Raw genomic sequence first — 13,029 nt, 5'->3', positions numbered from 1 at the left:
GGATTTATCCATTGTTGTTGAAGCATAGGCTCCTGTGAATTGAGTGAGCCTTCCTAGATCCTTTGTAGGATTGGTTAGAAAGCCTTTCCATACAACCTCAAAATAAGCATTTTTAGGGACTAAAGCTTGGGATGAATCAAATTTTATTTTCTTCCTCTCTCTTTTGACAACAACCTTCTGTTGAGGACTATAAAAGATATCAAGAGGAGGAATTTCTTCAACTCTTAGCACAACTTCAGATTTTTGGAAATCTGGTATATTTTCAATGTCTTCATCTTCTAAAGACTTCTCAAAGGCCTTTGTTGTGATCAAATTTTGTTCATGACTTTTGGAAGTATCTTGAACTTTCTCTTATAAGGGAGTATTTAAAATTTGAGGTTCACTGGCCTTTAGATCCTTGTTATATTTCTCCCATATTTCTTCAATCTTGGTATCAGGCATAAGTTCCTCTACTTGGGAAGAAGAGGAAGCACCTGTTTCTATTGATTGAGATACATAAGCAATTCGTGTGGAATCAACAACTATGACATCATCCTGGATTGACCTTTCCTGAGGAATTCTTAATGAATCGATAGGTAAATTAACTAGGCTTGTGGCTTTGTACTGGGTTAATTGAATCATATCTTATTGAGAGAACTGTTGTTCTACCTATCACATAACCACTGAATAAGCATAATACTTTTCAAACAGATCACTCAATCCTGTCTGGCTCATGAGTGAAATTCCTGATACTCGATGCTACGGTAACCTTTTTGACAGTTTGATGGGGATCATACTGTATGTTAGGAATGATTGGGAAATTGAGCTCTAGAATAGCATTAATTTCATTGCCGACATGCTTGAAATTATCCAAAGTATATATACCTGTTAGGAAACCAGCTCACAAAAGATAGGATAGATAGATCAACGCCTTCGAATTCAGCCTCTTCGAGGGGGTAACCTCCTTTACATTAAACAAATGAACAATTATTGGATGATACAAATGACTAAACCTCCCTTCTATATATAAGAGTCTAAGGGGTCACAATATAATCAAGCTGCCATAACAGTAATAACATAAGGGCACAAAAATAACAATAGTGGGTTTCTATGGGGCATACTAATAACAATATGGGGACAATAGGGGCACAATAATAAAAATAAGGGATACAATGACAATAGTAATGGGGGAATAACTAGTATTATAGGGGCCTAACATGCCCCTCTCCTTCCGAAAAGCGTTGTCCTCAATGCTTGAGTAGCTCTGGATGCTTCTGTATAAAATTCTCATCCTCCAATGTGGAATCTTCAATGGATAAGTTCTTCCACTTGATGAGATACTCCGAAATTGATCGATTTCGTAGCTGTCGAGTTCTTGTTTCTGTGACTGCTTCCGGTTCCAATATGATTTTTCCTTCCTCATCAAGTTCTGGCAATATTGTTTGAACTGGGAGCTTGTCACCTATAACCTTCTTTAAACATGAAACATGGAAAGTTGGGTGCACTTGGGAAGCTGCAGGGAGCTCCAATTTGTATGCCATAGTACCAATCTTTTGCAACACCTTGTATGGACCATAATACTTTGTTGATAATTTATTATCCTTCTTAGCTTGCTTGAGGAACATTTTTTTATATGGTTTTAGCCGTAGGAATACCCAGTCACCTACATCAAAACTTATTTCATCGGGATGTTGATCTTCCTGTTGTTTCATTCTATTCTGTGCCAACGTGAGGTTATCCTTTAAGAGTTGGAGAACTTGTTGTTGATGCTCAATGTGATGTTCCACTCCTTGAACCTTAGAATTTTCTCTTAAATATGATGTGATGGATGGTGGAGGATATCCATAAAGTCCCATAAATGGGGTCACTTTTGTTGTAGTATGGAAGGAAGTGTTATACCACCATTCAGCCAAAGGCAACCATTTGACCCATTGCGTCTGTTTATTAGATACAAAGAAATGAAGACATCCTTCCAAACATTTGTTTACTATCTCAATTTTCCCATCAGATTGAGGATGATAAGATGAGCTATGAGCTAACTGAGTACCGAGACAAGAAAATAATTCTGTCCAAAAATTTCCAGTGAAAATGGGATCTATGTCGCTTACAATAATCCTTGGGCTTCCATGTAGCTTTTGAATTGTTTCCATAAATGCAGCAGAAACTTTATTAGCTTTAAATGGATGTGATAATGCATAAAAGTGTGCATAATTGGTAATTCTGTCAACTACCACCATGATGAAACTCTTTCCTTCGGACTTGGGTAAACCTGTGATAAAATCCATTGAAACCTCCTCCCAACGTTGGCTTGGAATGGATAAAGGTTGTAATAAACTTGTGGTCTTAATTATTTCAACTTTATTTTGTTGCAAAACTAAACATTCCACCACAAAATTTTGAATATCCGATTAAGGCCATCCCAAAAAAAATCCTTCTTAACCCTGTGGTAAGTTTTTATAAATCTAGAGTTCCCTCCTAAGGGAGAAGTGTGCAATTACATAAGAATATTTTGTTTGAGTTGGGAATTCTTACATAGGTATAAATGATCTTTGTACCATAAAAAATCATTTTTCCAACGAAATGTATCAGATGTACTGGGATCTTGTTGTAACAAAGCTCTTTTTCTCTTTTTTCTTCCAATTGTTGTGGTGTCGACCTTGTAGGTTGTGGAAGGCTAGGGGCAACAACACTTCCATCTTTATAGTTGTGAGTGGTAGGCTTCCTGGTTGCCATAATTTTCCTTTCCATTTTACTTGCTAACCTGAATGCCTTCTTGTTAATTTATGGTATGTTCTATGCTTAGAGCAGTTTACTTATCTTTCTTGTTATTATCCACATATTAGTAATCACATGTACATTAAGTAAAGTGCAGATAGAACATTAAATGATCGACAGAAAACAAACCAAGACAAGAGGCACAAGATGTGGCGGCTAGCCAAGGACAAACCCCAATATGGGGAAACCCTTTGATCAAATCTTCCTTTATCTTCAATAATTCAGCAGAGAGAAATAGTACAAAAATCTGATTTACATTAGCAGCAGCAAACCCTAGATCAACCCTAAACTAGGGAAATCAATATCTTGCAAACCGACTGTCGGATTGCCTTGATTCCTTCACCAAAAAATGCAGCCTTCCAAAGAGTGTTAGGTTCACCTACTGCATAGTCCAGAGAGAGAGAATGATGGTCAACGTTGGTCAAACTTCCGATCTGCAGTTACAACCCTAAATTCTGTGTCCTTCCTTCCACACGTGTGAGAGAAGAGTCCTTTTTGCGCAGGAGAGAGAAAGATGTGATGAGTGTGAAGTGTGAAAATGAGGAAAATACTTCTTGTATTTATATGTAAAACGTTGGGGTTGAATAGATGCAGCTGTTGGGTTTTTGAGCCTACAAAAGTTGTTGGCCGACTTTGAAAATTAGTCCATAATATAAATAAATTCATATTTCCATCAATACTTATTGGAATTGGATGATCTTTTGATCAATCCTACACCTCTCGATGAGAGGAATCCAAGAAAATTATAATCAACCTTGAATAAGTGACCAACATGAAGTTTTTCCCTAGTTGCCAATTTTAACACTCCCTCTCAACTAGGGAGAACTTCATCTGCAATTTGTCGGACTGTCATTGTTGTCCATCCATTAATTGCACTGTCCTATATGGCTTGAACCTTCTTGCTCTGCTTTGCTTTGATATGCTTGGTTATGCTCTGCTTTACTCGAATTATGAAGAAGAATAAATGATCGAGGATGTATCATACCATCCTCCACTGACCCGAAGTCAGTCTCAAAGTGTGTACCACTCTCACTAGTCCCAGACTAGTCTCGTTGATCCCAGATCAATGAAGGTCGTCCTAGCATAGGGAGTATGGTAGATACAACGATGCGTCCATCGGTAGTACTATGGTCCCTATCCTCATTTCCCTACTCATTAATAAGATGAGAGGTACTTCCCATGAGTCCCAGACTGCATGGGTAGGATGCATCGACAGGAGAACTAATCATCTTGTCCATAGGTGAGCGAATCATCATGTCCCACAAGAGAGTGAATCATCTTGTCCACAGGAGAGCAAATCATCCTGTCCACAGGAGAGCGAATCATCTCATCCACAGGAGAGCGAATCATCCTGTCCATAGGAGAGCGAATCATCCTGTCCCACAAGAGAGCGAATCATCTTGTCCACAAGAGAGCAAATCATCTTGTCCACAGGAGAGTGAATCATCCTGTCCATAGGAAAGCGAATCATCTTGTCCCACAAGAGAGCAAATCATCTTGTCCACAAGAGAGAGAATCATCTTGTCCACAGGAGAGCGAATCATCCTGTCCACAGGAGAGTGAATCATCCTGTCCACAATCACCATGGAGAACACATCATCTAGGCCCACAGGAGAACTAATCATCTTGTTTCATAGTTGCCACGGGGTGTCACAGGGGAAGGTTGAACCTTTCACCCTGTACCAAGTGCATCAACAGGGGATGGGGAGTCAGCCTGTGGTCATGTGTTGCTCCAAAAAGTACCCTGCGCCCCCCCGGAGCTCCTAGAGCTTAGTACATCATACTTAACCCTCATCGGAGGGTCTCTGAATGACACCAAGTCATTCTCGAAAAGTCAAGAATTTGACCTTCCCTAGGGGCTTTTTCAAAATGTTGGTGACCTGTTCATCTCTACCGATATGTTGGAGCCTTATTGCTCCTCTCTGCACCATATCTCGAATATAGTTGTACCTGATATCGATATGCTTGGAGCGATCATGAAATATGGGATTTTTTGATATATGGATCCCACACTGGTTGTCACATAGAATCACGGTGGTATCCAATGTAAATCCAAATAGCTCACTGAAGATCTTTCGCAACTAGGCTGCCCCACAGGAGGCCATGCTAGCGACAATATACTCTGCCTCGGTGGTGCTCAAAGCCACCGACTTCTGCTTCCTGCTCATTTAGGATATTGAAGCAGATCCCAAGGTGAAATAGCACTCAGAAGTGCTCTTAGGGTCCACCACATTTCCTGCCCAATCAGCATCAATATATCCAAGTAGTCTCACATCTCCGGTAGTGTATCTTAACCCATAAGTAATTGTGCCACGAAGATATCTCAATAGATTCTTGGCACCAATCCAATGTATGTGGTGAGGTTAAACCATATGTTGACTCAACGCATTGATTGCAAAGCATATGTCTGGACGGGAGTTCACTAAGAACATTAATGCTCCGACGAGTTGACGATACTAGGTGGCATTTTGTAAAACAGGTCCAACAGCACTACCACTTAACTTTTTGAAGTCAAGCTTTATCGAGGTAGTTACAGGCTTGAAGTCCACCATACCAAATCTTTCCAGTATCTTCACCACATATTTTCCCTGAGATAGGAAAATTTCCCCCGACTTCTGCCAAACTTCGAGTCCTAGGAAATAATGCATCAGTCCTAGGTCCTTCATTTCAAATTCAGAAGCCAACTATCTCTTACATTTGTGAATGAGAGGTTCTGCACCTATTAGAAAGAAGTCGTCAATGTACAACACCAGTATGAGAGGTTTGTCATCTACAACCTTGAAGCAAAGGTTGGGATCAGCTTCACTCCTAGTGAACCCCCGCTTCATCAAGTAGCTATCGATCCTCTCATACCATGCTTGGGGTGCTTTCTTCAGCCCGTAGAGGGCCTTCTTCAACTTGCACACATGAGATTTTCGATCATAAATCTCTAATCCTTCAGGTTGCTCCATGTAGACCTTTTCCTTCATTGAACCATGCAAGAATGTGGTCTTAAAATCCATCTGATGTAGTTTCCATCCTTGTGAAGCAGTAAGGGATATGATCAAGTGGATGGTGGTATATCTGGCAACAGGTGCAAATATCTTGTCATAGTCTATACCTTCCTTCTGGGAGAAGCCACGAGCGACAAAATGAGCCTTATATTTTTTTGTACTTCCATCAGCTACATGTTTTATCTTGTAAATCCATTTAGAAGTGACTATTGTCTTATCCAGGGGTCTGGGAACCACTTCCCAGACATCATTCTTCATAATAGACTGATATTCTACGGTCATAGTATCCTTCCATACTTGATGCTTGACGGCATCTGAGAATGATGAAGGCTCATTTTGAATGATTGTGCTCATGATGGTTAGGTATCCCTGATACCTATTTGGTTTCTTACTTTCACGGAAGGTTCCTCGAGGTGCAGCATGTCCTTCAACATCATCAAGTGTCCCCCTAAGCCATGAAGGCCTCTTCCTAGAAGAGGAAGGCTCAGGTGGCAGAGGATCAATAGGATCCATGGGTTCTTCCACATCGGGCATTGTTTCATCATCTTTTTCTTTAGGTTCCTTAGTGTCAGCTTCTTGAGAGCTCCTCACAGTAGGAAGATTGTTCACCTTGTTGAGAGCCATGTCTTCATCAAAGGTGACATCATGACTAATCACGATTTCCCTTTGACCGGCTACATAGATTCTATAGTCCTTAGTATTTTCACTATAGCCCACGAAGATTCCTTTCTTTCTAGATGCACCCAATTTGTTCCTTTTCTCTTTCGGCGCATGAAAATATACAAGGCTTCCAAAAATTCTAAAATGAGATACGTCAGGTTTCTTATCGGTGGACATTTCTTTGGGAGTCTTGGAACCCAATGCTTGATGGGGGCATTGGTTTTTCACATATACGACGATGTTTGCAGCTTCGGCCCATAGAAACTTCAGAAGTCTTTGATCATGGAGCATAGCACGTACAACTTCTACAATCGTACGGTTCTTCCTTTCAGCTACACCCTTCTATTCAAGAGCGTATAGTGTAGTAGTGTTCCTCCCAATGCGGCCTCTTTGCAAAAGTCATGAAACTCATTAGATCCATATTCAGTCCCATTATCAGTCCTTAAGATGTTGATCTTCTTTTTAGTTTGATTCTCGATCAAGGCTTTGAAGTGTTGAAACCAGGAGAACACTTCATCCTTCTTTTTCAAGAAGTATATCCAAGTATTGTGAGAATAGTCATCTGTAAAGGTGAGGTAATATGAATATCCTCCCAAGGAGTTCACAGGCATCATACTAGATATGTCTGAGTGAACTAACTGCAATATATCGGAGGTCTTGCTTTGGCTTGAGGGGAATGGTCCCATTTTTAGCTTTCCTTCAGTACATCCGAGACCTACAACTTCTTGCTCTAATCTGAACTTGGGCATCCCGGTAACCATTTTTCTTACATTAGGTAGAGCTTTATAATGAAGGTTAGCAAACCTTTGATGCCATAGTTCAGACTGAAGAGATGTGTGTTGTGGGGAAAAATGCCTATGCAGGACGATCCTATCCACCTAAGGTGTGACAGTGCCTTAGCAACAAACGAGTACAGCTATACTGGTTTCTTCCTTTATGAAATATGAAAGAAGAGAGATCAATAGACTTACCGGTGTCTTCCGTTTGTCCCTCGATCTAGATCCTCTTGTCTTCGGGTGTTCACAGCTACTTGCCTCCTCGCTCGCCCAAGAGAACAGCTACTTGATTCCTGCGAGATCACAAGAGAACAGCGACTTGCGACAAGAGAAGAACACTACACAAAGATAGATACTCACATTCATAACTAGTTTAGGATTAGAAATAAACCAAATACACTAATACATTTATACATCAAAATACATCAGTATATAGGAGAAACCAAGATAGCTTTATTGATGAATAACAAAGGTTCAGGAAGAGATACAACCCAGAGGGCTCCAATCCAGCATCTCCTTCCCAGCAAATGGAATTCCTATCTTCAGCCCCTTCAAAGCATTAAGCACCCAATGATTCCAGTCTCAAACCAACAGCAATTCTTTGCAATAATAAAATTCCAGCCTTTAGATCTCATGGAGGAGAGATCTATATATAGTTATTTTGGAGAGAGGATGAATCAGCTTGAGATCTGACTAGTGTCCTCTCCCTCTCTCAGTTCTTGAGTCCACTTGGAGGTTCTTGCTTCCACTTGGAGATTTGGAACCTCTTACTCATCACCAGTTGAATTCCCTGAGGCAAGTGTCATTTTGGAAGCTTCCTGAGCATTGACACCTTGAGGAATGAGTCTGCCACTTGTCCAAACTCGCTCAGCGCAGGTAGCTAGTGTTGGAGTTGACATTCAACGCAGGTAGACAGTGGAGCCACTGACATTCAGCGCAGATGGTCAATGGAGCAGTTGACATGATCCTGAATTGACTTGCTTTTGAGCAGTTTCAGGTGGAGAACTTTTGTGAATTGCTGTGGTTTGCTAGCCTTGTTCCTCTAGGGGTAGGAACAACATGTTTAGGGACTTTGGATCCCTTAGATTATGGACATTTCATGCTCAATGCTGTAAGGCACAAAAATGTCTATAACAGTTGCCCCCTAAAGTATGAGGCTGTTTATCGGGCAAAATGCTTTATCAGGGGGATCCGAAGTTCATCCAATGTTGGGAGGAGACCTGTAATACAATACAATACAATACATTATTTTTCATACTGCTTTCATGATCTATCTGAGGCGGGCATTCCCATGCTCAGCTTTATAAATTCATTTTTCTGTACATAGAACAGACAACCATCTAATGATAGACTGATAATTTTGATGAAATTATCATCCTTTGAGTACGATGATTATCTGCTGCAATGATGTACATGTAAATGTCTTTATCTTTCTTGAATATATATCGCAGCCCAGATGGATGAAACTAGATCCGAGGTCTTCAAACTCGTTCGATCTTCACTCTAAGTACAAGTCGATCCATGTGAGAATTGTTCTGAAGTCGAACATGGAAAGACATCGCTTGATTACCGGTCAATGATGTAAACCGTTAACAAGCGCGAGAGGAATCACCGATAATGATAATGACCCTCAAGGTACTGCAGTACAATTCACGTGGTGTGAATAAAGGACTTGGCGTCGAACACCACGCAAAATCTTTCGGTCGAAGGTCATTGATGTATACCTGTCGCCGGAAGTGAGAAACTTGCCATTGTGGCATGCAAGCTTCAAAGTACTGAAGGGGTTGTTCCTAGATCAACTTCTTGGATAATGAGCTGATGTCGACAAGAAGTGATCCGTCACAAGAGGGCCTTAATGAATCCCACATCAGTGACACGGAACGGAGCTAATGATTTTAATGGAGGTGAAAACGATCTGTGACATATGATTCAGGGTGGCAGTCATGAATGGATGAAGGATAATGTATGGCAGTGGATGGGACACGGTTGACTCTTTTTGAACGACTTCTCTTGAACATATGGCGACACTGATGCGATGGATTGGTAGCATTACCCCAAATATGGATGGTATGGCGAGACCATGGTGATGTCACCGGTGAATGAAACAACCCAACCCGATTGTGGTACGGAGGAAAAGTGTCATGTTCAAGAGCGACCTGCTACCATCAAAGTTTTCTTTAGTTTCTCCCAATTTTTCCCCAGTCATTGCTGACCAGTACCTCTTTATTTTTGTCAAGCTTGAGGAGGATAACATATGCTTGTTCTATAACCTGCCCTTCGGGCAAGCCCATCGCTATGTTTTAACGAGCCTAGCGATAGTGAAACTCATTCTCGTCTAAAGACAATTTTGTCGCTATTTAATAATTTTAACGAGTCTAACGACAAGGATAACTCGGTCCTTTTCATTTTTAGAGAGTCTGAAAAGGTACATAAAGTCAACTCCAAAATTCCTTTTTCGTCATCTAATCCCTTAAGTCCGAAAAAGTATAAAACAATACAGAAGGGATGAGTTTTCGATAGTTTTAACGAGCCGAATAAAACAAGCGCTCGATATTTTTGTGCAATAATCCCTCAGGTCCAAAAAGATTAAAATCTAGAGGAGGGATAGCTCTTCCGGTCGCTTTAACGAGCTGGAAGGCCAAAACTCGGCAATCTTTTCATATTTTACGAGTCATTTGAAAAGAGCTTAAAGAAGACTCGTCTTTTGAGGAACGAGTGATAAACAGGGATAACAGCTGATTCCAGGTACAGGTTGGAATTTTCCAATCACGGCAGTGTCACAAGGATGGCTAGGTGAAATCACTCTTCGCAGCTATTCCTCAAAATGGGTAAACAATCATATGGAGGTGAACGATCGGCCAAATGAAAAGTGGAGGTGACAGGTGCAAACACGACCAAGGCTTTAATGGCTGATGAAATTACATTCACGGTGGTTATTTACCAGGTAGGTTCATTTTTTATTTTAAAATGAGCTTAAACACTGGAGGAAACTCTTGCTCATTGCTTATGTTTATTTTTTAACGAGCATGAAGTCCGCGTTAAAACTGCTCGGATCTTGCGTTTATTTTTTAACGAGCATGAACTTTATGCTAAAACTGCTCGATAACCCAGTCATATAATAAGAGTGTCTCATCAAGATTCTATTTTTTATGGAGCTTCATCTCACTAAGCTTTGCTCCTTATCCTTTCTTTATGCAAGTTCGGAAACGACTAATGCTACGAGTTTAAAGGGTTAGACCTACAGGTTTAAAGGGAGGACCTAAAAATTTAAAAAATAAATAGTTGCCCCTTGCTTGCACTCCAAAAGGTTTGCATGCCCCCAGACATAAAGTACGATTTCAAGGTTACCCCTCAATTTGTAGACAAAACATTTGTTTTACCGGGAGAGGCCTACCTCTTTCAGGCTACCCAAAGATTGTTCAGTTATTCTTTCAACAGAACACTTCTTCGGCGATGTCTACCGAGATAAACAAAGGTGAGTGACGAGACCCTCCCTCTCACATAACTTTGACAAGAGAATCTTATTCCAGAACAACCCCTCTTCCAACCACGTACGGGGTACGGACTAGTCATATTTTCCCGCGGAAACATACCTTATACCCAAAGTTTTCCTGCCGAAGCAGACCAGGACGCATGCCCCCTGGGTTCCAGTCATATCCTCCCGGATTACTCGCGCTCATCAGGAGGACGGACCGTGGGTTGAGACACTTCTTGCATGAATAGACCATTTAGGAATGGTACATGACTATTTGCGATGCGTGATCCGGGAAACGAAAGTTGGTCTATGAGCTTGACCATTCTTCCTTCATGCGGAAAACACATTACTCTAAAGAGTGGGGAGACTATAGCTCTCATGCAATATATATAGTCTCGTCCAAGGAGTAGGTTATAATCCAAGGGTCCTTGAACGACCATCATGTTCATTTGAATTGTCTTCCCTTTCAATGTTATAGGCACATTGGGGAGGATCCCTAAAGGTCGACTGGTTCCTTTATCAAAGCCTGATAGACTTCTCATTTCAGGCAAAAGCGCTGGCGAACCAAGCGTTTTCCAAGCAATAGAGGAAAGGATACTCACAGATGCCCCCTCATCAACGATAGTGCCAGCCATTACCATTCTGTATATTTGAATGATTATTCTGAATGGTATGCTTGCTGGCAACCGGGGTCTGCCTAGTTGGTTCCAGTCAAAGGACACAACCAGGTTGCTTGGTGGTGGGACCGAATAAACGGTTGGATATCACTCTGACGAACTTCCTTCCTGCGATAAAGGAATGGGGGCATTGCCCCCTTGTTCATCAGAGTCAGTGTTGATGAAGAGAACTTGGACGGTGTCGTCTTTATTCTCCTCTGTGATGGTATCATTCGAAGATAGAGCCTCTGAAGGCAAAACCGGGTCAACTGCCGTATCAACCTGTTGACTTTCATCAGGCATGGATCCAGACGGTTCATCTTCAATGATAGGTGCTTCGGCTGACCACCTGGGCGGGCCAGCCGGGTTCTCAATTAGTGAAGGACTTGGCAGGAGTTTTTGATATCCAGGAGGAAGTTGCGCTTGTAAAATCGGGCGATCTTCCAGAAATCTTTTAGCCTCGTCTAAGAAGGGACAACGGTGGATGGCGTGATCGCCTTCACACAGTTTGCAGGGAAATCTAAGTTTCCCTCTCTGTCCTGGGGCTTCACTTCCACTAGTTGACGGTGAGCAATCAACATGGCTATCAGAGGTTGATGCTACCGAATTGTGCAAACAGGGAGACCAGTCCTTTAGTATTCGAGGGATACAGGGACAATCTCTATGGAAGTGGTCTCCCTTGCATATGATGCATGGCGATTTAGGCTTGGTCAGTGCTGTGTGTGGATTTTTGTCAGATGACTCTCGTTTGCCCCCAGTCGCCTTTGGCTCCTTCTTCTTCTTTTCCATCTTCTTCTTTTCCATCTTCTTCTTCTCCTTCTTATCCTTAGGAGCCTGGTTTTTGGTTTTACCAGTTCCGTCAAGCGAAGAGGAAGGAGGAGAGGAAGATGAAGTAGAAGGCTGGTGGGCGACTCTGGTCTGGTCTGACTGTTGACTCGACTGTTCAGGAATGGTGACGTTTTGAACGACATTGGTTGAAAAGAGCCAAACTGGCAGGCCAATTGTCAGTCCTGGAAGTGACAATGTGGCCATGTGGGGCGCACCAACATCTCCCCAAGAGGAGAAGGGACTAGGATTTCCACCAAGGGGAATTCCTTGGTTGGTGTGCTCCATCTTTCAACCTAAAGATCAACGCAGGAATTAAAGGGTGATTGTTCCGTTTAAAATAAATTTTAATGACGCTTTAGACACAACTTGCTTTTTCAGTTTTAAAGAGTCGAGAAAAAGCTAAAGATGACTCTAGTCTCCTTCGATGTTTTAACGAGCCCGAAGTGACAAATGCTCGGATGGACTTTGTCTGTTATAGAGTCTGAAAAAGGCCAAAAGAAACTTCTCTGGAGTTCTAGGCAGAGGGTGTGCCAAACTTTTCGCAAAACCGTAGAATACTTTTTAAGGTACGGGCGGTCGATCTTCGTGAATGTTGTGTTCACTGCATTGCAATCAGTAGGGTGGCCGACACGGCTTCCTAAGGATAAAGGATATATGCCTATAGGGGTCTCCCAATATATACGCGACGGTACATGGGAGCACAATCCGTACTAGCGCTATCATCCCTCGGGAGGAATCACCCACCTTCCACGAGATCGACAGTCACTAGGCTTAACGACGCCGGAACACGTCTCTAGCCTAGACCTCTATGTTGTGCGTTATGTTACAAAGCATTGTTAGGTTCATTCAGTTTATTTTAGGTTGATCTTTTTAAAGTTTGCCTTTCA

The sequence above is a fragment of the Pinus tabuliformis genome, chromosome 5_2, assembly GCF_031772625.1.
Source record: "Pinus tabuliformis cultivar Carrire ecotype Pingquan chromosome 5_2, CPIR1, whole genome shotgun sequence".
NCBI classification, from domain to species: Eukaryota; Viridiplantae; Streptophyta; class Pinopsida; order Pinales; family Pinaceae; genus Pinus; species Pinus tabuliformis.
This window is presented reverse-complemented; position numbering follows the sequence as displayed.